At 36.8% G+C, this 26324-nt stretch overlaps 1 protein-coding gene across 3 annotated transcripts in view; it reads right to left on the bottom strand.

Moving 5' to 3' along the window:
• The window catches only part of CNTN1 (contactin 1), a 364883-nt gene extending 348067 nt beyond the window's left edge, over positions 1-16816 (bottom strand). For 2 of the 3 annotated variants that reach the window (XM_046011118.1, XM_046011117.1), the window contains exon 1: positions 16670-16815. The gene's annotated coding sequence lies outside the window, so the exon portion shown is untranslated. Of the gene's footprint in view, positions 1-16669 lie in introns of all 3 variants that reach the window. The other variant, XM_046011119.1, reaches the window with a different exon arrangement.
• Between the last annotated feature and the right edge of the window lie 9508 nt (positions 16817-26324).

Raw genomic sequence — 26324 nt, 5'->3', positions numbered from 1 at the left:
AATGAGGGGCCCCTGGCAGAAGTCTGTAAGGGTGCACTGGAGACAGAAACAAGACGGGTGCTGATCTAACTGGGGGAAGTTAGGCTAGGAGAAGCCGCCTGAATGGGAAGGCATAGAGTAATCTGAAAGATGATGGGAGGCTTGCTAGATACAAACGGAGACACAAGAAACACCGCCTACCTTGGTTCAGCACCAAAGATACTTTAAAAAAAAAATAGATGTTGCTTTTACTCAGAATTCTGTCTGAAGTCCATTATTAAGAAATGTTAAAGAAAAGTATGATCTGCAGGGCACCTGGGTGGCTCAGTGGGTTAAAGCCTCTGCCTTCGGCTCAGGTCATGATCCCAGGGTCCTGGGATCGAGTTCCGCATCGGCTTCTCTGCTCTGCAGGGAGACTGCTTCCTCCTCTCTCTCTCTGCCTGCCTCTCTGCCTATTTGTGATCTCTGTCTGTCAAATAAATACAATCTTAAAAAGAAAAAAAGTATGATCTGGTGTAAATGAAATAATTCTCCATTACTACCCATCATCCACAGCACTTGCCCCGTCTCAAACATAAGCCAGTTTAGGATAAATGAACAGATAAGCATATGACAGGTGAACTGAAGGGCAATGACAATAATGAAGCAGAAATAATAAATCAAGACTCAAATAGCAGTATCAAATCAAAGAACCATTGTAAGCAATTGCGAAGGAAAGTATTCTCCGGATGAAACAAAATCCTCTTGAGGAAAGGCTTCTTTAAATTTTAATCCTCTAATGAATCAACTTATTTGCAATAACTGGCTTTGAAAAGTACATTAGAGAATTTTTTGACATTCAGAAAGTGCCCAGTATTGCCAATATATCCCAGAATAACACCCACCTGAACAAGAACAGCATTAAAATGAGACAGAGAGTAAAGAAACAAATAAGAAATTATGTACAATTACGAAACATCAGTTATTTGTTGTGACTTCTCAGTATAAAATTTTAGCAGGTAATCCAAAAATATAAGAATTTTTATTACAAGTATAAGCTTTTCACATGCCAAGGAGTCATTCTTCAAGCACATTTTACTCTGATTAATAAAATCACTTAGGTCAGTAGTAATGGTAATTTTTCCTCCTTACAACTAGTCACTTTACTACAGTAAAAATAAATAAGGAAAAAATCTGCAGTCTAGTGAGATCAAACATAGGGGGAAAAAAAACCCTGTTTCAAATATCTCTAAAAATGTCATTACCACTAGATATCTTTCTTTAGTGATTTAGTCATGTTATAAATGACTATTTTACATGCCCGTATAACAAATATGATTGTATGCAAACTGGAAACTGATGTGTTTAAAATATTCATGGTGGTGTTCTGGTGTTCTCAGTCATGGCTGGGGATGAAATCTAAAGTTCTGTATACCTGTGGACGTCTGCGACTTTTAAAAACACAGGTATTTCTTAGCAGAAATCTAGCTCTCAAAGAGGCTACAAAAAAAATTAAGATGAAAATATATGACTCAGTACCTTTATTTAATTTTTCCTTAATTATTTAAAGGGAGTTTTTATAACATTCTAATAACAAGATGAAGTCAAAATGAAATTATTATTATAAATAATAATTAAAATAATCTCTTATTAAAAGAGATGATTTAGAGAGTATAGCCCTGCCAATTTTGGAGCAAGACTTCTTATTAAGAATTGGTATGCTGGGGATGCTTGGGTGGCTCAGTCAGTTAAGCCGCTGCCTTCCGCTCAGGTGATGATCCCAGGGTCCTGGGATCGAGTCCTGCATCGGACTCCCTGCTCAGCATGGAGCCTGCTTCTCTCTCCACCTCTGCCTGCCTCTCTGCCTACCTGTGATCCACCCACCTCTCTCTCTCTCTCTCTGACAAATAAATAAAGTTAAAAAAAAAAAAAAGAATTGATATGCTGCTTCAAATCTAGAGTAAGTTTCCTTAACATTTCTGAAATCACAAAGTCCTCTAATAAGTAATACCTTTCTTTTAATTCATTAAATCCTCAAAAAACATTTTAAGGGGTGCCTAGGTGGCTCAGTTGTTAAGTGTCTGCCTTCGGCTTGGGTCATGATCCCAGGGTCCTGGGATTGAGCCTCACATTGGGCTCTCTGCTCAGTGGGAAGCCTGCTTCTCCCTCTCCCACTCCCCCTGCTTCTGTTCCCTCTCTCGGTGTGTCTCTCTCTGCCAAAAAAAAAAATAAAATAAAATCTTTACGAAAATAAAACAAAACAAAATTTAAGATATCAAGTCACTGCCTTACTTGGAACCATAGCTCCCAGGTTAAGATACAAAGAATTTTCTTTAAAAGAACTTTCTTGATCTACTATTTTCTCCGCTTCAACCATATATTCTACTACTTTATAGTTTACACTCTTTCATATATTAGATTTCTTTCAGTTATTTGAATCAGTCATGCTCTGCTAAATGTCCCTGACATAGACATTCACCTAACACATTGATTCTCCTTGTATTAAAGCACTCATCACAGTTTGGGGTTATCTTTTTATCTATTTTTCCCACTTAGCTTAGAAGCCTCTGAAGGCAGGGAAAAGTCTGACTTTTTTTTTATTGCTACTCTATTTCTAAGCCCCAATGCAATGCCTACCTCACAGTAGATCTGTATTTCTGAGCATTCTTGTGTGCCCTCTCTCTGTCTCTCCACCCCTCCCTCTTTCCCTCCCTCCCCTTACAAATACAATGTACAACAAACGATGAAGAAAAAGTATTATTCACATTATTTCTTTCAAGACGTACTTTGTAGATTATTCATGGGAAACAGATCATTTGCCACATTTGAAAACTGATGTTTGGGGGCACCTGGGTGGCTCAGTTGGTTAAAGCCTCTGCCTTTGGCTCAGGTCATGATCCCAGGGTCCTGGGATGAAGCTCCACATCAGGCTCCCTGCTCAATAGGGAGCCTCCTTCTCCCTCTCCCACCTCCCCTGCTTGTGTACCCGCTCTCTCTTTGTCGAATAAATCTTTAAAAAGAAAGAAAGAAAACTGACGGTTTTGTTTTCCTTGAATAACAAGCACCTTTGAGAGGGTCATAAATAGTTACATGAAAGAGAAGAGGCACCTGCCTAAGACAATCACCTAAATCAAACCTAGAAAACAATCAGCCAGAAAATACAGCAAACTTACTTTCTTATTTATTTTCTCTGCTTTAGAAAACGAAGCCACACAGAGTTACAGAAGTTGAGTAGATTTCACCAAGAATTCATATCTACTGAGTGCCAGAACATTGATTTAAATCTACGTCTATTGAATAGCTAGTATTATACTCTTTCCTGCATGAGCAAACAGTCATATATTATACTGAAAGTTTATGACCCTAAATTGACAGTGATAGCGGGGGAGTTTCTTAGTGCTTGAATTTTATAAAAACAACTTAAGATCCATTTTAACTGAAATGTTTTACAATTTCAACAATAATTAAAATATTTTATGTATAAAATAACAAAACTTGATCTACAGCAAAAAAGTATGATGTCATCAGCATAATTATATTTCATTAATATCATTTCTTAAGTTTAAGCTTAATTTGGCAAGACAACATCGTTCAAGTGTTTGAAAAATTGAAAAATTTTTTTTAAAGATTTTATTTATTTATTTGACAGACAGAGATCACAAGTAGGCAGAGAGGCAGGCAGAGCAAGAGGGAGGAAGCAGGCTCCCTGCTGAGCAGAGAGCCCGATGTGGGGCTCGATTCCAGGACCCTGGGATCATGACCTGAGCCGAAGGCAGAGGCCTAACCCAGTGAGCCACCCAGGTGCCCCGAAAAATTGACAATATTAAGCACTGGAGAGAATGTGCCAAAGTAAAATTTCTTATTTTTTTTTTAAGATTTTAGTTATTAGAGACAGAGAGAGAGAGAGAGACAGTGGTGGAGGGGAAGAGGAATAGGGAGAAACAGACTCCCCACAGGGAGAAGGGAACAGGGAGCAGGGAGCCCAACATGGGGCTTGATCCCAGCACCCCTGAGATCATGACCCAATCCGAAGTCAGATGCTAGACCAACTGAGCCACCCAGGTGCCTCTAAAAGCAAATATTCTTATTCATGTTACTAGGATTATAGATTACTACAATCTCTTGGAAGAACCATTTGGAAACACTGATAATCTATAAAAGACGTTCCTTTCCTTTTGACAGCTATTTCACTCTAGAAATGTATTTTAGAGAAATATTTCCAGAAATGTGCAAAAGTACATGTAGAAAATGTGCATTTTTTTAAAGATTTTATTTATTTTTTTGACAGAAAGAGAGATAGTGAGAGAGAGAGAGCACAAGCAGTAGGAGCAGCAGAGTGAGAGGGAGAAGCAGGCTCCCCGCTGAGCAAGAAGCCCAATGCAGGACTCTATCCCAGGACCCTGAGATCAAGACCTGAGCTGAAGGCAGATGCTTAACCAACTGAGCCATCCTGGCATCCAAATGATGTGCATTCTTAAAAAAAATTGGAAATAACCCAAAGATCCAATGATGGGACATAAATAAATTAGTTTCCTTTGCAAAGGGAAACTTGGCAAATGCTAAAAAGAATATGTGAGGACTATAATGTGTGGAAATAAAAGCTGACCAAGATTGAAAAAAACAGAACATTACATATAGTATACATTATACTATATTTTGATAGTAATAATAATAAATTTAAAACTATAGCCTTTGGAACACCTGGGTGGCTCAGTTGGTTAAGCAACTGCCTTCAGCCCAGGTCATGATTCTGGAGTCCCGGGATTCAGTCCTGCATGGGGCTCCCAGCTCCATGGGGAGTCTACTTTTCCCTCTGACTTTCTACCCTCTCATGTTCTCTCTCTCTCACTCTCAAATAAAAAAAAAAAAAAATCTTTTTTAAAAAATCTGTGTTTAAAAAACAAAAAACTATAGCCTTTGGGCACCTGGGTGGCTCAGTTGGGTAAGTGCCTGCCTTTCGCTCAGGTCATGATCCCGGAATCCCAGGATCAAGTCCCACATCAGGGTCCCTACTCAGCAGAGAGTCTGCTTCTTCCTCTCTCCTCTTCCCCCTACCTCATGATCCCTCTCATTCACTCACTCTCTCTCTCTCAAGTAAACAAATAATCTTTAAAATAATAAATAGGGGAGGCTGGGTGGATCTGTGGATTAAAGCCTCTGCCTTCGGCTCAGGTCATGATCCCGGGTCTTGGGATCAATCCCCGCATCAGGCTCTCTGCTCACCAGGGAGCCTGCTTCCCTTCCTCTCTCTCTGCCTGCCTCTCTGCCTACTTGTGATCTCTCTCTCTCTGTCAAATAAATAAAATCTTTAAAAATAAATAAATAAAATAAAACAAAATTAATAAAATTAATAAAATATAGTGTATGTATAAAAATATTTTAAAAACATATATAAAATGTCAGTAATAGCTGTTGTTGAATTTAAATGAATGAAAAGTTATTAAAATTTTTATAGCTATTAAAATAGTATGAGATTATTTTGAAAAATACTATTAAATATATTTGAAAATTTAGATAAGTCCTAGAAAAAAACACACCAAAAGATTAAGTAATAATTAAGAAAAATAAATGCATAATTCATAAGATGATTATTTCATTTAAAATTGTGCCACCAAAAAAAAAAAAAAAAAAAAAGACCAAATGGCTTTACCTGTGGATTCTATAAAATATTTAAGAAAGAAATTAACATAGGGATGCTTGGGTGGCTCAGGTGATTAAGCAGCTGCCTTCCGCTCTGGTCATAATCCCAGGGTCCTGGGATCAAGTCTCATATTGGGCTCCTTGCTCAGCAGGGAGCCTGCTTCTCCCTCTGCCTCTGCCTGACACACTGTCTGTTTGTGTTCTCTCTCTAACAAATAAATAAATTTAAAAAATAAAATAAAATAAATTTTTAAAAAGAATGAAATTAACAGAACCATCCAGTCTCTTACCGAAATAAAAAGAGTCAATCTATTCCAAATCATTTCAGGAGTTTAACCAACATAAACCTAACAACACAATGTGACCAAATAAAATTACAAAAGTTGAAAAAACAGTTTAAAAAAAATCCTAAATAAAACATTATCAACCCCAACCCAGTAATACACTATGAGTAATAGGCAGATAATGAGCAAGTTAAATTTATTCCAGAAATTTATTCCAGGTTTAACATCTGAGAATCAATCAATATTATCCATTGCATTAATCTAGCATAAGAGAAAAATCATATGGTCATCTAAGTAAGTTTAAAATTATTAATTTATAAAACAAACAGAAATAGAAGGACATTTCCTTAACCTGATAAAAATTATCTATGAAATGGTGAAGTATGGAGAAATTTTCTTATGAGATCAAAGAATGAGACAAAAATGTGAGTTATCACTTTTACTCAACATTGCACTAGAGATCCTAGCCACACAAAAAGGTAAAATTTTAATAAGTTATAAAGTGTAGATAAGAAGAAATAAGCTCATTATTCTCTAGATACAACTGAGTATCTAAGAAAATTAAAAGGCATCAACAGAAAAATTAATACTGGTAGGTGAGCTTTATAAGTCTATAAAAGGTCAACATAAAATTGACTATACACTTTTTATTATTATCAAAGAGTTAGAAAATGAAATTTTGAAATTAGAGTGCTTATGATGGCATTAAAAAATCAAATACTTGGAATAAATATAGCAAAAGATGTGCAAGATTTTCACACTGAAAACTTTAAGCATCATTTAAAGAAATTTTAAAACATCTAGAAAAAGTGATACATATTTAGGCCATGATCATAAATGAAAAGGCTCAATTTTCTTAACATGTCAATTACACTCAAATTGACTTCTAGATTAAATGTCATTCTAATCAAATTCCACCAAGGATTTTGTAGTAATAACAAGCAGACTGCAGATGTATCTAGCAAGGCAAAGAGTCATTAGCAGTCAAGACAAACTTACTCAAAGAATAACCAAGTTGGAGGAGCTACTCGAGCAAATATTAAGACATATTTTAAATCCACAGTAATTAAGACTGTGTCTATGAGCATAACAATAGACAAATAACCCAGTGGAATAGAATAGAAAGTCCAAGAACAAATCTGCCCATACATGAACACTTGGTTTACGACAGAGGTAGCACTGCCAAACAGTGGGGAAAGGAGAGCCTTTTCAATAAATGTCTCTGGACGAATTTTTTATCCATAAAAGTAAGAAAGCAAAACTCAAGCCACACACAAAAATCAATTCCGGATGAAATGTAAAACAGTATAGTGTCTTGAACACAATATAAAAAAATCTCTCCATAACTTGTAGTAAGGAAAGATTTATTAAACAAGACCAAAAAAAAAAAAAAATACTAACTCTAGACTACGCCAAAGCTGAGAACACCTGTTGATAAAACATAACATGAAAAGAATGGCAAAGCAAATCATAGAGTGGGAGAAAATACTGGCAAATATTTTCTAAGGGTTCAAATTCAGAATATATAAGGAACTTCCTCTGACTCAAGAAGGAAAAGACAGATAATTCAATAGCAAAATGGACAAAGCTTCTGAATAACACTTCAAAACAGCATATTCAAATGGCAAAACATATAAAAAAGGTGTTCAACCTCTAATCAAAAAGTGCACATTAAAACCATACTTAGGTATCCATCTCCACTAGATAGTTTAAGTTAAAAACACTATTAATACCAAGAGTTGGCAAGCTAAGCAGCGACTTGAAATCTCATACACTACAGGCTGGACTGGAAATTGGCTCAACCACTTGATAAAAGCAAACAATACCTACTAAGTATTGGCTTATGACTTATGACTCAGCAATTTTAATCTTACCTCAATCTTAGCAAAAATGGATACACATACATGTACTACAAAAGACACAGACAATGACAAATGTTCATAGGAGAACTACTGGTATTAACAATACTGGAAAATACCTAGATGTCCAACAAGTGGAACAGAAATATATATTTTGGAATATTCGTACAAAATTCTGTAGAGGAATAAAAATGAACTACTATATGCAAGAACATAGATATTTCTATCCAAAAGGCTGAGCAAAATAAATTGCATGCAAAAAAAGTGCATAATATATGATTCCATTTATATTAATTTCAAAAACAGGCAAAACTATTCAACGGTCTTAAAGTCCGAATAGTGGCTACCTTTGGGAAAGAGCAAGGTAGTAGTGATTGGGAGGGCCCGGAAGAGGAGTTCTTGGGTACAGACAAGTTCTTTCTCCTGAACTGAGTATTGATTTCATGGGTATAAGTACTTTGTTAAAGTTCAATGAACTGACACTTTTCTACGCACTTTTCTGAGTTTCTGTTACTTTTTAATTAAAAAGAGAAAAAATAAAGGCAGTATAATGTTTTACTGAAAGCAGATGCCTTACTTTCATCCCCAATCAACTTGTGCATAAATCAAAATTCAAAAATAACTTTTTTGGGAAAAACTCAGTAATGTTCTAGTACCAAAAGAGTTATTATGATCTCTAAATATATGCAAACAAGAAGAAAAATACAGGCAATCAGACAGTAGGTATTTTTAAAGATTTTTAATTAAGGTGCTCGTAGGTAGCTTAGCCAGTTAAGTGTCTGCCTTCAGCTCAGGCCATGACCCCAGAGTCCTGGGACCCAGTCCCACCTCAGGCTCCCTGCTCAGCTGGGGGTCTGCTTCTCCCTCTTCCCGTACCCCTCCCCCCCCTTCTTGCTCTGTCTGTCGATTTATCTCTCAAATAAATAAATAAAATCTTCAAAATTTTTTCCATTAAAATACACTATTATATTTAATGTATAAAAATATTATACAATGGGAATTTTTATCTGATATAAACTTCTGTTATATTAAATAAGTTGAATCCCAAACTGGAATATTATAAATGTTATTTATAATATTTTAGCTGGCAATCTTGTCTGTTAACAGCACATCTGTACTTTCAGTAACCATGACAATTAAATACTATAAGATTAGATGTCTTAAGATAGAATTACTCTTTATGGTTTGTGGTGTCAGGAAGCAAAATTAGGGCAGAAAGGCATAAAAATTTCTGATGCCCATTCCAAGTTAAAATAATGAGTTTTTAAATAGTACATTGCAATTGTTTAATTTATGTTTGGGAAACTGCCCCATGTAAATCACCGTAGTAGAAGACCACTTTGCTTATAAGATATCCATAAATAAAACATGTATAAATTTAAAATGTTTTGATCTCTTGTGTGGATACTAATTTATTTGGGATAGATACCAGTCACCAAAAAGAAGAAAATTTAAAATGTGACTCATGGAAAACTAAAACTGGATGTCATGGAAAGGCATTAAGCCCAATAACTTAAGTTCATGAGTTAGATAACCTGCAGGTAAATTCTAGCTTCTGTAATTATTGGCTTTTTAATAGCTCTACTTTTTCTCACCTGTAAAATAGTAAAAAATAATAAATAAACTCACTTGCTGGATTTGGTTAAATTATGAGATATCATATCAAACACATTTAAAACAATGCCCAATACACAGTGAATGCTCAATAAATGGTTGTTGTCAATAATTGAGAATAAAGATATAATACAGAGGAGAGGTTATAGTTAACATATTGTTTTCAGTATTTTTAATATTCAAACTAGGCCAGATCAGTGCTGTAGGTAAGTATCCTCCTATTTTTCATAACTGTCTTTTTAAACATTATTTCTGAAAAAATATTTGACTCCTCAGAAACCCTTAAGACTGTACAGACAATATACTAAACCAAGCTTGAAAGGTAAATATTGTCTACTTAGTTGAGATAATATTGGAAGGTACTTTAATAATTTTAGTAAAAACATGAGCGAAAGAGTATTGCACTTATTGCCAGAAATTTAAAAAAATACACTCTGAAGTAAAAAAGGTTATAACGTACTCACACACACATACACACATATATAGTTTAAATAATGAAATGCAAGATTTTAAAATATGTTTAACACAATATTGCTATCACTGGGTTTCATCTTAGATAATTAAAAAAACAAAGTAAAAATTACATGTAGGTATCAGTGCAGTGAATTTTTACTGGATTGTTCAGGAGTCTCAGTAGATTATCAAGAGCAGTGTCCTTGACATGGACAGAATGGTGGCTGGCATGCCTCACTGAGATGTTCTGGCTAAGCCTAAGACACCAAACATGCAGCTATAAGTAAGACTACCTTACTTCTTATCCAGATTTGCCACTAACATGATTTTAGGCAAACTACTTATTTCTCTGAACTTGTTTCCTTATCTGTAGTTGTGGATAATCATGCTTTCTATCTAACTTTTATGATTGTTGCAAAGAATCAAACACAGTTATGCATGTAACCATGTTTTATAAACTTCTGGAGATCACACCAATGGAAGACCTCTTATTAAATGAAAAGAGAGATGGATTTTGTCAATATTAATTCCAACACAGCTAAATGTATATATGTACATTATCCTGAAACTATACACTTCTTACTCTTTCTAAAATGTAGAAATATTTAAAAGGGAGTTGCCTAATGGTCTAGCATTGGGAATTATTCAATGGCTTAGCCATAAATTTTCATTAAAAATTGCTTATTAACGGACTCTCTTCTATGAGTCTCATATAAACCAATAGAATCAGGAAGTTAATTCTTGAAAAATAAAGTGAAAATTGACATGGCTTCTAGTTTTTATTTGCTTGTTTCCAAGGCAGAGATATAAATCCTTTATTCCTTGAAATTTGAAAAAAAAAAGTTTAATTTTAACCTTTCTTTATTCATTTCTTCCAAAAATATTTATTAATTATCAACTATATGTCAGAGCCTTCACTGGACATAAGAGGAAAAAGGTCTCTATCCTGATGGGTTTATAGTGGGCCTAACAGACAAGTATACAATTAGTTACAATTTAGTATAGTAAGTGTTATGGATGGGATACCTATGTATTGTTATGGAAGCACTAAATAAGGACTCCAAACTCAGCCTTCAAGTTTAGGGAAGTCCTCCTAGACAATGTGGCAGTTCACCTGAGCCTTGAAGACATTAGGCAAACTCAGTTACATTGCAGAAAGGAGAAAGGTCATTTATAGCAGAGAAGAGAATATGGAGGGAGAGTGAAGTTTGGGGGAAAAGGAGAGAAAACATGATATATTAGGAGAAGTGCAAACAATTCTGTGTGATTGGCATTATGGGAGACTGGAAATATAAGAGACTACAGCAATAAAAAATGGAGTCAGAGAATTAATCATGGACCATTTAATACAGAACTTTAGGTGAAATGCAAAGGACTCCAGGCATCTTATTTTTAGTAGAGGAGACACTAGATGAGATTGGTTTTAGAGAGAGAATTTTGATTACGGTGTGGAGAATGTGCTTGAGAAGAAGACTGAAAGAGAGGGCGACTTATGTAAGGACCCTTAACTCTGAATATCCTCATTTTTGACATGAGAAACAAAGACTTAAAGAGATTAGGTAACTTGCCAAATAACAGGGTTTGTAACTGGTGAGCTGGGTTTCCTGCAAAGCTCTGCATAACTCTTAACACGTGTGTTCTTTAAAGACCAAGGAAATTGCTTCCCATAAAAGAAATGAATGTGGCTAACCCTCAGTATTAGACTAGGAACAAATAAAATTGTGTAGGAAAAGCAACAACAGTCAGGTCCACATCATCAAAATCAAGTACAGGGGTGAACAATTACCCAGTGAATTAAGGACCATCTGGATAATCCCAGTCAAAGCAGATTTAGTGCCGGAGTCATTCAGATAATTGTTCAAACAATGTGCCTGTCTCTGGCTGAGTAACCTGGTCATTAATATCTTCCATAGTACGTTTTGCCCTGTGGCACTTTTGAAATGGACAATAGTAGCTCAGAAAGAATTAAGATACTATTCACTTCATGGGAAAGCCACATAAATAATAATGGGATCCTAATAGACTGAGAGGGCATTTTATATGTCCCCAGGAGCCATTTCACACAGTGATATATACATGATATACATAAGCCAAATCCCACTTCAAAGAATAAAAGAAGTTCAGCAATTGCACCCTCAAATATGTGTTTTTTATATTCAATTCTTTGTCAGGTGAAGAAAGTTTTCTGAGCATTAAAGCGATGAAAAATGCTACTATAAATAGACTTAATAGGTTAAACTACAGCAAGGTTACGAATTTCTGTATGTCCAAAAAAAAAAATTAAGAGAAAAAAGACAAAAAAAAGTGAAGAAAATTTTCACAGTATATAATGGATTTTTCTATTAAGTAAGTTAAGAAACCATAATTCAAAAGAGTCAAATGAAATCCACAAATTAAGAAATACAAAGAGCCAGTAAATATGAAAACATTTTTCAATATCATCAAAAACTCAGAGAAACACAATTCAAAAGAATAACCAGATACACAATTTCTATTATCAAAATAGTCAATTTTTAAACCACAATATCAAATATTGAGACTATTGCCCAATTGATTTATACTGAGTATTAATTTGTGCCTAAACTTTTTGTTAGAGCAATTTGGAAACAAGCATTAGGAGTCTGAAAATACTTAAAGGTATGATCCAGTAATATCTACGAAGCTATTATAAGGAAATGGTCAGAAATGCAAAGACTAATGTATAATCATGTTCATTTCCATAAATGTGAAAAAACAGGAAACAATCTAAGGACTCTATCTATATGAGAGAATAGGTGGCAGTGGTAAAAAAATACATGGTTAGTAATAATATTAAATGCAACAATAAACTAATGTTTATGGCATGGTAAACATTCTAATATCAAAGTGGGGGAAAGTGAAATATAAAAATGAATATTCACTCTAATTTCAAATTTCCATGTTTAAAATACCTATATATATTCATAGAAATAAAATTGGAAGGTTGAGAGTGGATCTCTCTGCGTGGTGGAATTTTCTTTCACTTTCACCTTTTCCTGAAAGATCCCATATTTCCTTATAATTATAAAAATGCTATTTAAATATAATATTAAATGTGTATGCTTCTGAATGCCATTTTATGCAATAGGTCATTCATACGACCATCATGAAATAATGACCCATCTTCCTCCTGCTTCATTTCCAGTCATCTAACTAGTAAATTCTACTCTCGGGATTTTAACCCAAGTGTTCTTGCTCCAAACTTAGCACTGTGGTTATGAAAATATGAAGTAAATCACAGTAATGTTTTAAATAAAGAAAGAAAATTAAAAATGTATACTATCAGTAGTATGTGGCATGTTAGATTAAAGCAGAAAGACATACATTGGGAGATTTGAAAAACTGTCTACTGTACTAATCCAAGACATGCAATGACATATACACTTCTATCGGGGAAAACATATGACACAAATTAGAGATCAGAATCAAAGTGGATAGTTTAATTACTGAATAGATGGTGGGCACTTGGAGATAGAGAGAAGTCTGGGGGAAAAAAAAATCACAAACCAGAAGCCTGGAAAACTGTGGTATCCTTTGCTAAAAGCCAGTATCGGGGCAGAGGGGAGTTTTACTATCTACTATTTCTAGCTATTATTTTAAGTAAGGAATACAACCAAGCCTTATTTAAATATGTTACATGGATTATTTCATTTAATGCTAAAAAAAAAAAGAAAGAAAAGAAAAAAACACAAAAAGCTCTGAGGTAAGTGCTATTATAACCCCCAGCTGACTTACTGACATTCACTTACATGCATAATGATATATAGATATTAACACGGAGGCTTCCTTCCAAAGCCTGTGTTCTTAGCCACCAGGTTAGTAATTTGGAATGACTAATAGAGGGAAGATTAGGAAAGACATGAAGAAGGAGAATTTTGTTTCCAGTAGAATAAATTGCATCAATTGGAGGAATTCACTTGAAAACCTGAAGCAAGAAGAGGAGGTAATAGGGAGGCGAAGAAGAGAAATTTAGAAGAAGTTAAGAGAAAAATTATAACATCAGATCATTGCAGTATCAAAAAGTAAAATCTCAAGGAGGAGATGGAGAATATGGAAAATGGCAGTTCAAAGGGAAAGAAAAATGAATAATACATCAATTAAAAAAACAATCATTGAATTTAAAGAAGAACTTACTGATGACTTAGAATGGGTTCTCTGTTATGATGTAAACCACAGCCAATTTATATATGGAAATAGATGGTGATGGGAAATAGATGTTTTGTTTTCTTTTTAAATAAAGATATACATGGCATGTTTTATATAGAAAAGTTTTATATATATATAAATGGTCTATCCTTCAACTTGGTCTCTAGTTGGTCTCAAGGGGCACAGATAAGAGAAATACAGAATAACATGTACATAGCCATAACCCCTACTGGAAAACTGAATCATTCTTTGGAAGGAAACAGAAACACCTCATGTCTTCAATTACTCCTCTTGGATAAATTATCTTGGAGAGGATAACAGAATCTTAAAGCCTGTTGGAACTGTGTTCAGTGTGGTGGAGTATACAAAAATATAGGTCATGGTCTTTTTCTGCAGTGTTTCTTTGCCTAATTTAGAAGACAAATCAGGATATGTATATATACATATATATATACACATATATAGGATATATATATACATATATATATACATATGTGTATATATATATGTATAATTACACATATATAATATGTATATATACACATATATAATATATTTTATATATATTTGCTATATATATCAAATAAAGAAATAAGTATATATATATGTGTGTGTGTGTATATATATATATCAAATAAAGAAATAAGACTGAGCATCTGAATAACTGAATACTGGTATTGTTACTGGTGTAACATTGACCAAATTTTGTTATCAATATCAAAAATCACCGGAAGCTGAAGGATTCTATTTGAGGAGAAACTGCTACGTAATATAATTCATAGTAGTTTATTGAAATATTAGGGTTGAAATAATGGAATTTTAGAAGGCTTTAAGCAAATTTCTTGTGCCCTCTAAATCTTAGTTTTTTCATCTAATAAAATGAAAAAGTTACCATCTGGATTAAATGACTTCAGGCAATGGGAAAAATAAATGCACATACATCTATAAAAGAAAGTCCATGTAATACAAATAGATATGATATGAAAAAGCAGCACATATTTAAATATTGGGTCCACAAGTAAAATTTGTACAAAGAAATAGGTTAAAACTACCTTCAAACGTTCTAAAAGTCTCTTAGTTTTACATCTTGCAAGGTGGGTGGATCTTTCCCCCCCAGATCTCCAAATGCTACTAGCTATAAGTTACCACCCAAATAAATTTACAACCCACCAACGAAAGTAGGGCATACACAAACCATTACGCTCTGGTGACTTTAATAAAATATCCCCAATATGACATGCATTTATTTGCTATGTGTGTTACATTTCAGGCTGGGAAGGTTCATACATACATTGTAAGGCTGAAAAATTCGGGGAAATGGATGAAGATGAAATAGCACTCAAAGAATGTACTCAAAATAATATCCAGAAATACTGATATTCGTGTGCGTTACAGAGACGTTATTCCATGCAGGGTTCCCTCAATCTGAACACATCTTCTCTGGCTTTTCCCCAATGGAGAATTCGATTCCCTTTTGCCCCTCCCACTCGGTGCTTCCAGATTGCTTCAGAAGGCCCAGGCAGCCTGCTCAGCAGCAGGCAAACAGGGCTGGGTGTGCAGGAGCTATATATAGCTCCACCTTGAAGATGTGCACACACAAGCACACATACAAATGCCCATGCTGGATTTGGCATGAACAAATGAGAAAAGGTTTCAGCCTCCCCCTTTCCTTTTTCCTCATCACCCCAATTTTTCAATAATTTCCAAAGCAGGGTGTCTTCGGTTCCCTAGAGTGATGCAGCCTCTTAATTTCTCTGCAATTCTTCTGCCTTCTGCTTCCAGCAATGTGACTCTGGCAGGAAGCGGCATTGGGCCAACACCTACTACCCAGATGCGGTCACCCAGGGAGGCTGCCTTGCAGCCGCGGGGAGCCCATCCGGGCACAATTACTTGACTCTCTGGGAATCCCCGAGGATAAACCCGTTTTTTAGAAACTAGGCGAAAAGGTGGTTCCCATTAGACAACACCAGGCTAGGAGAGCAGACGCGAAACCTTCCCTGCCTCTCCCTTCCTCCGTCTGCAGCAGATAGGGGAGAAGGGCCCAGGTCTTCTCAATGGAGACATAATTAATCGGTAAATGCCCTTAGAGTTGCGGGATTTCTTCCCCACCCCCCACTCCTGAAGGGAGCCAGTTCTTAACAGAAGAGCCAGGGAACAAACAAGTGCCTTCCTCGCCCCGGCCCCGTGATTCCCAGTTTTTGCAGGGATGCGCTTGCTAGTCTAGATGCAAGGTATGAGGGTAAAAGGAGTAGGTGCGGACAGGCGTGGGGAGGAGCAGAAGCTCCTCTCGGTTTAAGAAGACCTGCGGGTTGCCGGCTGCTGACATGTCTGCTCCCCCACACCCTCCCCTGCGGGTGGACATGGCATTCCTTGGGCGCGTCATCGGTCGCCGCGGCCGAAGCCTCAGAGAGGAAAGTTGACGAGACATGGATGGAGGCTCGGTCCCCTCTCGTAGGGCACTGCCGACCTGCCCCGCCCGTCACCAGGGCTCCCGCACCCCTCCTTCTCAGCACCCAGACGACCTCTATCCCAGCCCTTCCAGCCGCACTTCGCGACGAGAGCTGCGGCGACCACATCAGATTTTGGGGGTGACGAGGGCGGGGCGGGGCTGGGGGAAGGGGAAGGGAGGCAACAGTAGCATGAAAATATGCATGCTTTTTTTTCTATCTGCAAAGAAGAAAAAGTCCTGCCCCCTACCTGTTCTCTGCTTCTGCTCCCCTCGGCGCGGCACAGCTGGACCATAACCTACAGGTTTCCCACTTCCGCGGCAAACACCTGGGAGCGCATCTCCGCACCCGGCGCCCCTCCTAGCCTCGGCGGAGCCCTGCCTTGCTACTTGACAGCAGAAGCCGGGCCTTTTAGAGCGGTCATTGGGGCCGCGGGGAAAGGGGGCGGGCACCGGAGGGAAACCCGCGTCTCTCATTGGATAGGAGGAATGCCACTCTCACCCCAGACCAGGGCTTGCTGCGGACTGAGGTTTGCTGCTAAACCTAACCGCAAAGGGTCTCTGCAGTCCCTGGCACCAAACCCAGCTGCCCCTGGATCAGGGACGCCTAAGAGGAGGGAAACCGGTTTGATGACCTCTCATCTGAGACCCCCAAGAGGGAGGGAAGGGCCGGGCATAACCAGACAACCAGCACTTTCCAGAGCTTCCCTGAAGGGACCATCTGCTCTGGGAGATTGGACAGGAGGAAATATCAGGAGCAGTGCCTTGATAGAGAAGCACGAACTTCAATACAGAATCATTGAAAATACAGAAATACATACACTTAAGTGAAAAAAAGAATCACAAGAAATAAAAAAGACATGAGGTTTGGGTTGTTTCAAGTTTCCATTTTTGCCTAAATGTAGCATGCCAGTTTTCCTGTGGAGTAAAGGTTGAACTGTTTGTTCTGTGCTGCAGAGAAACTCCAAAATATCCCCTGGTAGGAACAGTGCCTTAAATGGGAAAGCTTTGCAGTAATAAAACCTCACCAGAAAGAGTAAAGGAAGGAAAGTAAGGCCAGACTGCATAATGGACTTGCCTGGGACGTTTCATTTAGTAGTAGAAGTCTTCAAATAATCACCCCCAGACTTCCTGGTGATCAGTTTCTTTTCTGCTGATATTAGTTCCTCATTCCTTTTGTGCTCAGACCCTGAGGCTGCACAGGATGTAAAGTCAAGGTGATCCCTAGGTGATCTTAAGCCTGCCTTTTAGGTGAAGGGGCCAAGGGTAAAACAACTTTGTTCCCATCTTTCAACTCTGCCATTTGTCCAGGTGGAAACAGGAAGCTGTGGAATTCAAGACATTTCTCAAATGGAGGAAAATGATAGAATGATTACCAGTAGAATTGGAGGAAGGGAAGTATCTTATTTTAGTGCCATATAAAGAAACAATCTTCTCACTTGCAGGCTGCCTCGTTTCTGCAAATAGCCAAGTTCTTCATCCACCTAAATTAAGTAGTCATCTTAACCAGTGCTAAGCATGACACAGCTCACTGGACGACTGTTGGACGGATGGCATAGTTATTAAATGTTAAATAATTGTAGGCTCTTACCTTAGTGCTTATGGTTGTCATGACTATTGGCCAGGCTCTTCATAAAATGTTCTCTTTATAAAACTAAATGATTCAAATTAATATATTTGGAAGTGGGAATGGACCTTAAAGATAATTTACAGAGAACAATACATAGGGCTTCTATGCTGGAAACTCATTTAACCACTGAATGGGAATAACTAAAAGTATTATGGCAAGTTTCAAAACCAGTAATGTTTCTACATAAGGTGCCATTAGTCTTGTATCTCCACTCCAGGGACCCACACATATTGCTCCACTGAACTGGACAAATCACACATTACTTAATGCATTTACTGAGCACTTACTCTGTGCCATAACCTGTGTTAGATGCTATGGAACTAAACAAGAATAAGACATAGAACGTATTAAAGAGGGACTCAGGAAGCAATAAAGGTAGTAAAATATTATAGTAAGGAATATGTATTTCCAATGTTAACATTCTTTTGATTCCTAAACTTAAATTCTTTTGAGTAACACTGAACTCTAGCAGACCCTCCCCTAGATTTAAGGAGTGAGAAGGTGAAGTATCAAGGAAAGGAACTGAAATTGAGGTTAGCACAAAAGTTGAAATTGGAAATGAGAAGAATACTAAAGAAATGTCTGCTATCCTCATTCTTTCGTTCCTTTTTTCAGCAAAGATTGCTACTATAAATATAGTGATGAATAAGGTAGGCAAGCTCTCATGGAGCATATTTGTTTTTCAAACAGACAATGTTACTTTATTTACCGATATAATAATATAGTATATATATATAATTAGATAATATTTACTGATATAATTATAGCTCTGCATGCTTGACTATGTGTGCACATACATACACACATAATTTGAAAGGAGTATTATGATAATTATAACTTCTATCTGGGCATCAGGCACCTCACATATTTTCAGATAAAACAGACCATCTCTCCAGTTATTATCTCAGAGAGCAAAACCTGCACATCTGTTCCCAGAATACATATATTCTTTTTTTTTTTTTTTTTTTTTTTTTTGACAGAGAAGCAGGCAAAGAGTGAGGAGGAAGCAGGCTCACTGCCCAGCAGGATGCCGGATGCTTGATCCCAGGACCTGGGATCATGACCTGAGCTGAAGACAGAGGCTTTAACCCACTGAGCCACCCAGGCGCCCCAGAATACATATATTCTTGTATATATGAGTGTATCAAAAGTATCTGCTACAGTGCATTTTACATTTTTCAAATCACTTTCAGATAAAATCCTCCCTTTTTTCTTAAGTAAGCAGGAGAGTCATTATTAGCTCTATTTCACAAATGAAGAAATTGAAATAGCCAAAGAAATGTATTCCTTTGAAACTAAAGGTAATTAAAAAATAGTTACATATATAATGGTTGGTGTTTACGAGACATTCAGTACTTAAAGGTGAATATATGATTTACAAAGTGTAGAATTTAAAGAACTTTAGAAACTCTCAGTTTCCACTATGAAGGATAGAATCAATTATTATAGTTTTCTCAGGATTATTTATCTACTTAGAAGCCAAGGTGAGTCTGGAATCCAGATCTCGGGGCTACTCCGTTATTTTTTCACCACAGTGAACAATAACTTGGGTATCTCTTCCAGCAGAGTTCTTGCCCTTTTTCCTCCCTGATCCACCCAGCCTTCTGAAATTTTAAAGACCAATCCAACAGTGTACTCATTTTCCAGCATCTCCAAAAATATAGGAGAGCATGCCACTTTAACTGGCAATTAAGCAAGATGTGATCAGTAGCGGAGATAAGTTTGCTTGTCATTTGGAGGGTTGCCTCATAATAGGGGGATCAGAGTAATTGGGGCTGGTGTTTAGGTATAAAGAAAGTTGATGGAAATGGGTGGCTAGCTAGGCAGATTGACTCTGGCACATACTGTCCCTAAAGTCCGAAAGAGGACAACTGCAGAAACATTAGTCTGGATCCTCGGTATTTGACAGCCTCGTATAGAACCTGTTGGCAAATCTCTAAAAGAAACAGTAGGAAAATTTTGCCTGGTTCTCTGGTTAATTCCCTAGTCACTCGCAGAGTTCCACAGCACAATTTATTGGGTATTATTACATGGCTAAACTTCCCTTGGTCCTATTATTGAATTCTCCTACCATCCATCCTCTCCTTCTTCCACCCTGCACTGGCCCTCTCTCTTGAATCATTCCAATTTCCTGCAACCAGTGATTACATCTTGGTGAGAGGAAAGGAAACTACAGCAGCCTTGCAGCTTGCCACAGTATGCTATCCTTTTCTTTCTCCTCTGCTCCATCCGCCGCTTCCTCACAACGAAGCTTCCCAGAACAGTTGCTAGCATAGCCTCTGGTGGCAAAGAAAGGGGAGAATAACAAAAAAGGGAACTTTCCAATCAAAATTTCTAATGAAACTCAACAGAGCAGAAAGACAACAGAGGCTCTGCCCACTAGTACAAAGAGTCAGGCTAAACCCAGTATGCAGCATCTCAAAGAAGATTGTATCAGCCCACTGACCTAGCTTTTACATAGCCAATAGGGAATGATTGCAAAGGGATGTACACACACACACACACACACACACACACACACACACACCCCATACCATGTGGCTTGTAGATGAGGCAGGGAAGATAGTTTTCAAATAGTAAATACAGTTGACAACAGCAGTTTACTACTCACCCAGGGCCACTGCAGTATTTTCAGAGATTATTAGTAAGATTAGAATTCCTTTTATTTCGTCAGTGACTGCTCTACACCAAAAGGGGAGATTTATAGAAAAGCCACTGATATTACTGATACTGTGAGGATATCTTTACACAGATTCCATTGGTTCATAGTAGAATCCACTATTTTTCCTTAATGTCACTCCATTTGCATAACAGGAATCAATGTGTGATAACAAAAAGTCATGTTACTCCTTAGGCAGCCAATATGTCCTCCAAATTCAACTTGTGAAACTCATGGGGAGGAACAACGCTCAATTCAATTGTTAAATTGTAGCTTGGTCCCTGTTATTCATGGAGAGTAGGCAGTCAGTTATCATTACTGAACCCCATTGTCAACCTTAATTAACATGTCCTTTCCCTTCCCTAACAGCCACCTATAAACACTGAAAATTTCATTTTCTGAGAACATCTTTGAAATGATGAATACCTTCACATCTGGAGTGGACATGACATGAGACATTAGAAGACTTAGTTCTATTCCGATCTAGTAAATAGCGGAGAGGCTAGGGATAGCATTATAATCCTCAGTTCCCTATACCATAAAATGAGGGGCAGAATGACACGAAGCTATTTGCTAATAATATAGTACCAGCATCTTTATAAAAGGCCATCTACCTAAATATACATCCTCCTCCCCAAAACAACCAAAAGAAGCAAAGGGAGAGGTACAGAGGAAAGAATTTTCCACTTCACCCAAATTTTCAAGCTTATTGGCCTAAAGTTATTCATAAAATCTCCTTTTTTGTGTGTTTAATGTCTATTAGATCTATGTTTATGATCCAATTAGCATTTTCAATGTTGATAAATTGTGGGGTTTTCCCCTTACTAGTTTTCCAGTGTTTAGAAATTTTATTAATCATTTCAAATATCAATTTGGACTTTTAAAATTTTTCTGTAATATGTATGTGTTTTCTATTTTATTGATTTCTTCTCTTAATTCCATTATTTCCTTCTTCTTACTTTACTTAGTTTGGGTCTGTTCTTTTTCTCTGTTCTTGAAGTGGAAATTAATGTCATTGATGTTTCATCTTTTAAAAATATTGCCTCTAAAGATTTAATATTTTCTCTAAGCAGAGCTTGTGTGTATCTGACAAGTTTGAATATGTTATCTTTATTATCATTCAGTTTAAAAATTTTCTAATCTCTGCTTTTCTTTTTCAATCCAAAGATACTTTAGAAGTACATCATTTAATTTATAGTCACTTAGGGGTTTTCTACTTATTTTTTTTGTTTCAAAATTTTACTTTTATTTTTCTCAGAAAAAATAAAAATATTCAACTTTTGGCAGTATGTTGAGGCTTTGTTTACAGTGCAAAATTTGCATTTTTTGTAAATCCTCCCTGTACTCTCTTTTTTTAAAAGATATTATTTATTGGGGCGCCTGGGTGGCTCAGTGGGTTAAAGCCTCTGTCTTCGGCTCGGGTCATGATCCCAGGGTCCTGGGATCGAGCCCTGCATCGGGCTCTCTGCTCCACAGGGAGCCTGCTTCCTCCTCTCTCTCTGCCTGCCTCTCTGCCTAGTTGTGATTTCTCTCTGTTAAATAAATAAAAAAAATTTAAAAAATAAAAAATAAAAAAAAAGAGATATTATTTATTTATTTGACAGAGATAGAGAGATCACAAGTAGGCAGAGCAGCAGGCATAGAGGGGGGGAAGCAGGCTCCCCGCTGAGCCGGGAGCCTGATGCGGGGCTCAATCCCAGGACCCTGAGATCATGACCTGAGATGAAGGCAGAGGCCCAACCCACTGAGCCACCCAGGCACCCCTGCTCCCTGTACTCTTAAAAAAAACAATATGGAAATTCAGCTTCCAGTAATAAAGAAGTAGCTGTTGTTGAACCATCCACACTCCTATGAGCTCTGGAAAAAGAAAAAAAAAAAACAAACAAACAACTCTTCGAGTGCATTAGATAATAACCAAAAGAAGGCAGAAGATGAAGAGACATCTATAAATGAAAAAATGAAATTGCAAAGTGTGAGTTTCCCATTTTATATAGCTTTGGTCTTGAGGAAAGTTCTTCATAGGGTCCCAAAAAGATGAATAAATATGAACAACAACAAAAAAAGAATCTGGTTTGAAGAACCAGAAAATAGAGTTACAGATGACAAAAGAAAGAAAATGAGAGACAGGAATGTCCCAGGAAGGAGACATCCAGAAGGGGAGAATTGTCAGTTCAGAGTATAAGCTCCATCCAAATTTTAAACTGACTCCTAAACTATATATACACAGGACAGACCCCAAACAGTACAGATAAAGTTAAAAGAATTGTAATAGGATAAGTAATGGTCCCTTAATCTCTGGAACCTGTGAATATTACCTTATATGGCAAAGTCTCTGCAGAAGTGATTAAAGGTTTTAAGATTGGGAGATTATCCTGGATTATCTAGCTAGGTCCTAAATGAGATCACATGTATCCTTATAAGAGGCAGGCAGAGAGAGCTTTTACTATACACAGAGCAGATGGTGATGTGAAGACAGAGCAGGGAGAGATTTGAGGATGCTGGTCTCGAAAATTAGAGAGATGCAGCCATATGCCAAGGAACCTCTGCAGCTACCAGAATCTGGAGGAAGCAAGAAAAGGATTCTCCCTAGGGCCATTGGAGGGAGGGTAGCCATGCTGGGCCACCTTGATCATGGCACAGTGATGCTGATTTGGACATCCTGGACTCTAGAACTGTAAGAGAATATTTTTTTTTTTTATTTTAAGACTTTTTGCTGATTTAAGTGAGAGGATAAATTTAGTTGTTTTGTTGTGGTGGTAATCTGTTACAGCAGCCATAAGAAACTAGCACAAGAATTGAACAGTGATTTCAACTGCTTCCAGCCACAGGAGAGACAGACTTTAGAATCTGAATACATCCAAGTTAACCACCTTCTAAATGAACAAATGAAACAAATTCATACTCTTCAAGAAGACAACAGAATCTGTAAGTGTTACAATGCATCATTGCAATGTCCAGGATATAATCTAAAATTACTATACACACATGCCTCCCCCAACTACTGCCTGCCTCTCAAAATAAACACAAAAACAAAAACAGAAAACGAGATTTGTACTTAAGAGTAAAGGCAGATATGATAGTTAGGAGACAAGGATTTTAAAAACTGCTATTATAGTTGTGTTCAAGGGCAAAAAGGAAAATTTGTCTACAATGGGATATTTCCCCTAGTAGATTGGAAATCAACACACAAATCTTCATCCTAGAATCTGTTTCCTGGGTTATTAAACACAATTTAACAAATCATACATGCTCATTATATAACATACTAAAAAAACTAGAAGATACAATAGTTGGAAAGAAATCTACCCAGAAATTGGTAAATTATTGTTTGATATTATTAGTTTACTAATCTTTTGTAACTATAAATTTTCTCTGAATTTTCATGGATGTTCCAATAAAAGCTGACTAGTTTTAGCAACAACCAAATATATTGGTTTTTTTAAACTCTTCTCCTCTTGTCTCCTTTTCAGCAATTATTGTTTATATCTCCTATATTTTCAACATCCATTTTTCTAGACTTGCCCTTATTAAAAATGTAGTTCAAATCTCCCTCAAAGAAAATTGCTCTGATCCTGAATTTTCCTCTAATTATAGTACAAGACCTTGAGAACTGAAAATTTTCCACTGTAGCCTTCACGTGTCCTTATCAATTTTCAATTCTCTCCTGGATTTCTTTCTAGTTCTATAAGAACTCTAAAGCTCCTTCCCCAAATTATCTTTCTCTTTCTCTCTCTCAATGTTAATTTTATGTAGAATTGTGCTGATTCTTAATTCTCATCACTTTACATTTTCTCCTATATATTATGAAATCTTTTGGTTCTAACTTCTTATATTTTTTAAATAAGTCTCCATCTCCAACCTTGGCTCTACACTGCACTGCAGACTCATAAGTCCATTTCTGTACTTGGATGATTCAAAATCATATCAAACTCAGAATGTCCAAAACTGAAATAATCACCTTGGTACAAGTTACAAAGGGAAATTATAAAAAAAAAAAGAACCTTAGCATATCTGGGAGACAAAAAGAAAATAGAGATGATGTTTAGGTATATTCTTACAGGAAGAATTATCAGTATTTAGTACTTAAGACAACATTCCTAATTAGAACAAAGTGTGAAAGATATAATGTAAAATAGCAAGGCTTTTGGGATAGATTGGGATATGGTTATGGTTAAAGCATTAACCTAAAGAGAATGAAAAACGGATTGGAAACTACATTGGCTCCTTTGCTATTCCCCAACTGAGGCACACTCAGTCATAGGGCTTGTATTCTTGCTGTTCTCCCTTACTGAAATACTCTCCCTCAATTCCTGTGTGAATATATTTTTTAAGATTTTTATTAAAATGTTACCTTCTCAATCAGCCCACCCCAATCATCTCACTTAAAATTGACATCCTCCCAATGCAGAACTCTCATTTCCTTTTCTTCCTCCTTATTTCTCCATAGTGCTTTTTATCAACTACAATACAATACATTCTTTGTGCATTCATTTGATTTATTGATTATTTTGTAGAAAATGACTACCTTCCTTTCCCTTTGGAATTTGGGTTCCAATATGGCTTAAACTGACTCACTTGTCTTCATTTCTGAATGCTTATTTGATAAAACAAATAGTCCATGGGGCACAGTAAGTACTCACTAAATATTTGTTGACTGTGAAAAAGAAAGGATTGAAGAGTTAGGAACCCAAACAACACAGAGTACTCATAATGCCGTGCCTTTTGCTTGACTCTGAACCTGGGATCTATTCACTCCTCTGCCTTACCCAGACTGTTTTCAACCAGGTAAACTCTTGTTTATCCTCTAAAATAGTGGTAGCTGGTATTTTTTTTGTGACACTCAAACTCTCCTCTCACACCCACACCCAGATAGTCATCACTACTTCTGTACTATATTTTACACAAATTTATTATTCTACTGTTATATTTTATTGTATGCATTTTTTGAAATATACTTCTCTTTTTAAAAAAGTTTTATTTATTTATTTGACAGAGAGATAGATTGATCCCTGCCTATGTGGAGCCCTAAGTGGAGCTCCACGCTCACCACAGAGTCTGCTTGAGATTCTCTCTCTCCCTCTGCCCCTACCCCACCTCAAATAAATAAATCAATCTTGAAATAAAATAAAATTCTCTAATGGCCTTGCATTATAGTTTGAATGTCCAAGTCTTTCCATTATAAGTGATCTGGCTCCCACCTACCTCTTCAACCTTATCTCAAACCACTCAGCTCTCGGCTCACTGTGCTTCAGCCATAATTAGCCTCAATTCTGAACCTTGAATGCCAAACTCAGTGCTGTTCCTTTTCTTTCTTTCTTTCTTTCCTTTTCTTTTTTCTTCTGCTCTTTTTTTGTTTTGTTTTGTTTTTAAGATTTTATTTATTTATTTGTCAGAGAGGGCCAGAGAAGGAACACAAGCAGGGGGAGTGGGAGAGGGAGAAGCAGGCTTCCGGCCGAGCAGGGAGCCTGGGATCATGACCTGAGCCAAATGCAGATGCGTAATGACTGAGCCACCCAGGCGCTCCTGTGCTGTTCCTTTTTTCTAAAGGGCTCTTCTCCTGGCTCTTTTATAATTATACTTCTAAGATTTTTCAAGTCTAATCTTACCCACTACCTCT

Source organism: Meles meles, chromosome 7 (genome assembly GCF_922984935.1).
Source record: "Meles meles chromosome 7, mMelMel3.1 paternal haplotype, whole genome shotgun sequence".
NCBI lineage: Eukaryota > Metazoa > Chordata > Mammalia > Carnivora > Mustelidae > Meles > Meles meles.
The sequence above is the reverse complement of the archived record's forward strand: the minus strand, read 5'-3'. Positions and strand labels throughout refer to the sequence as shown.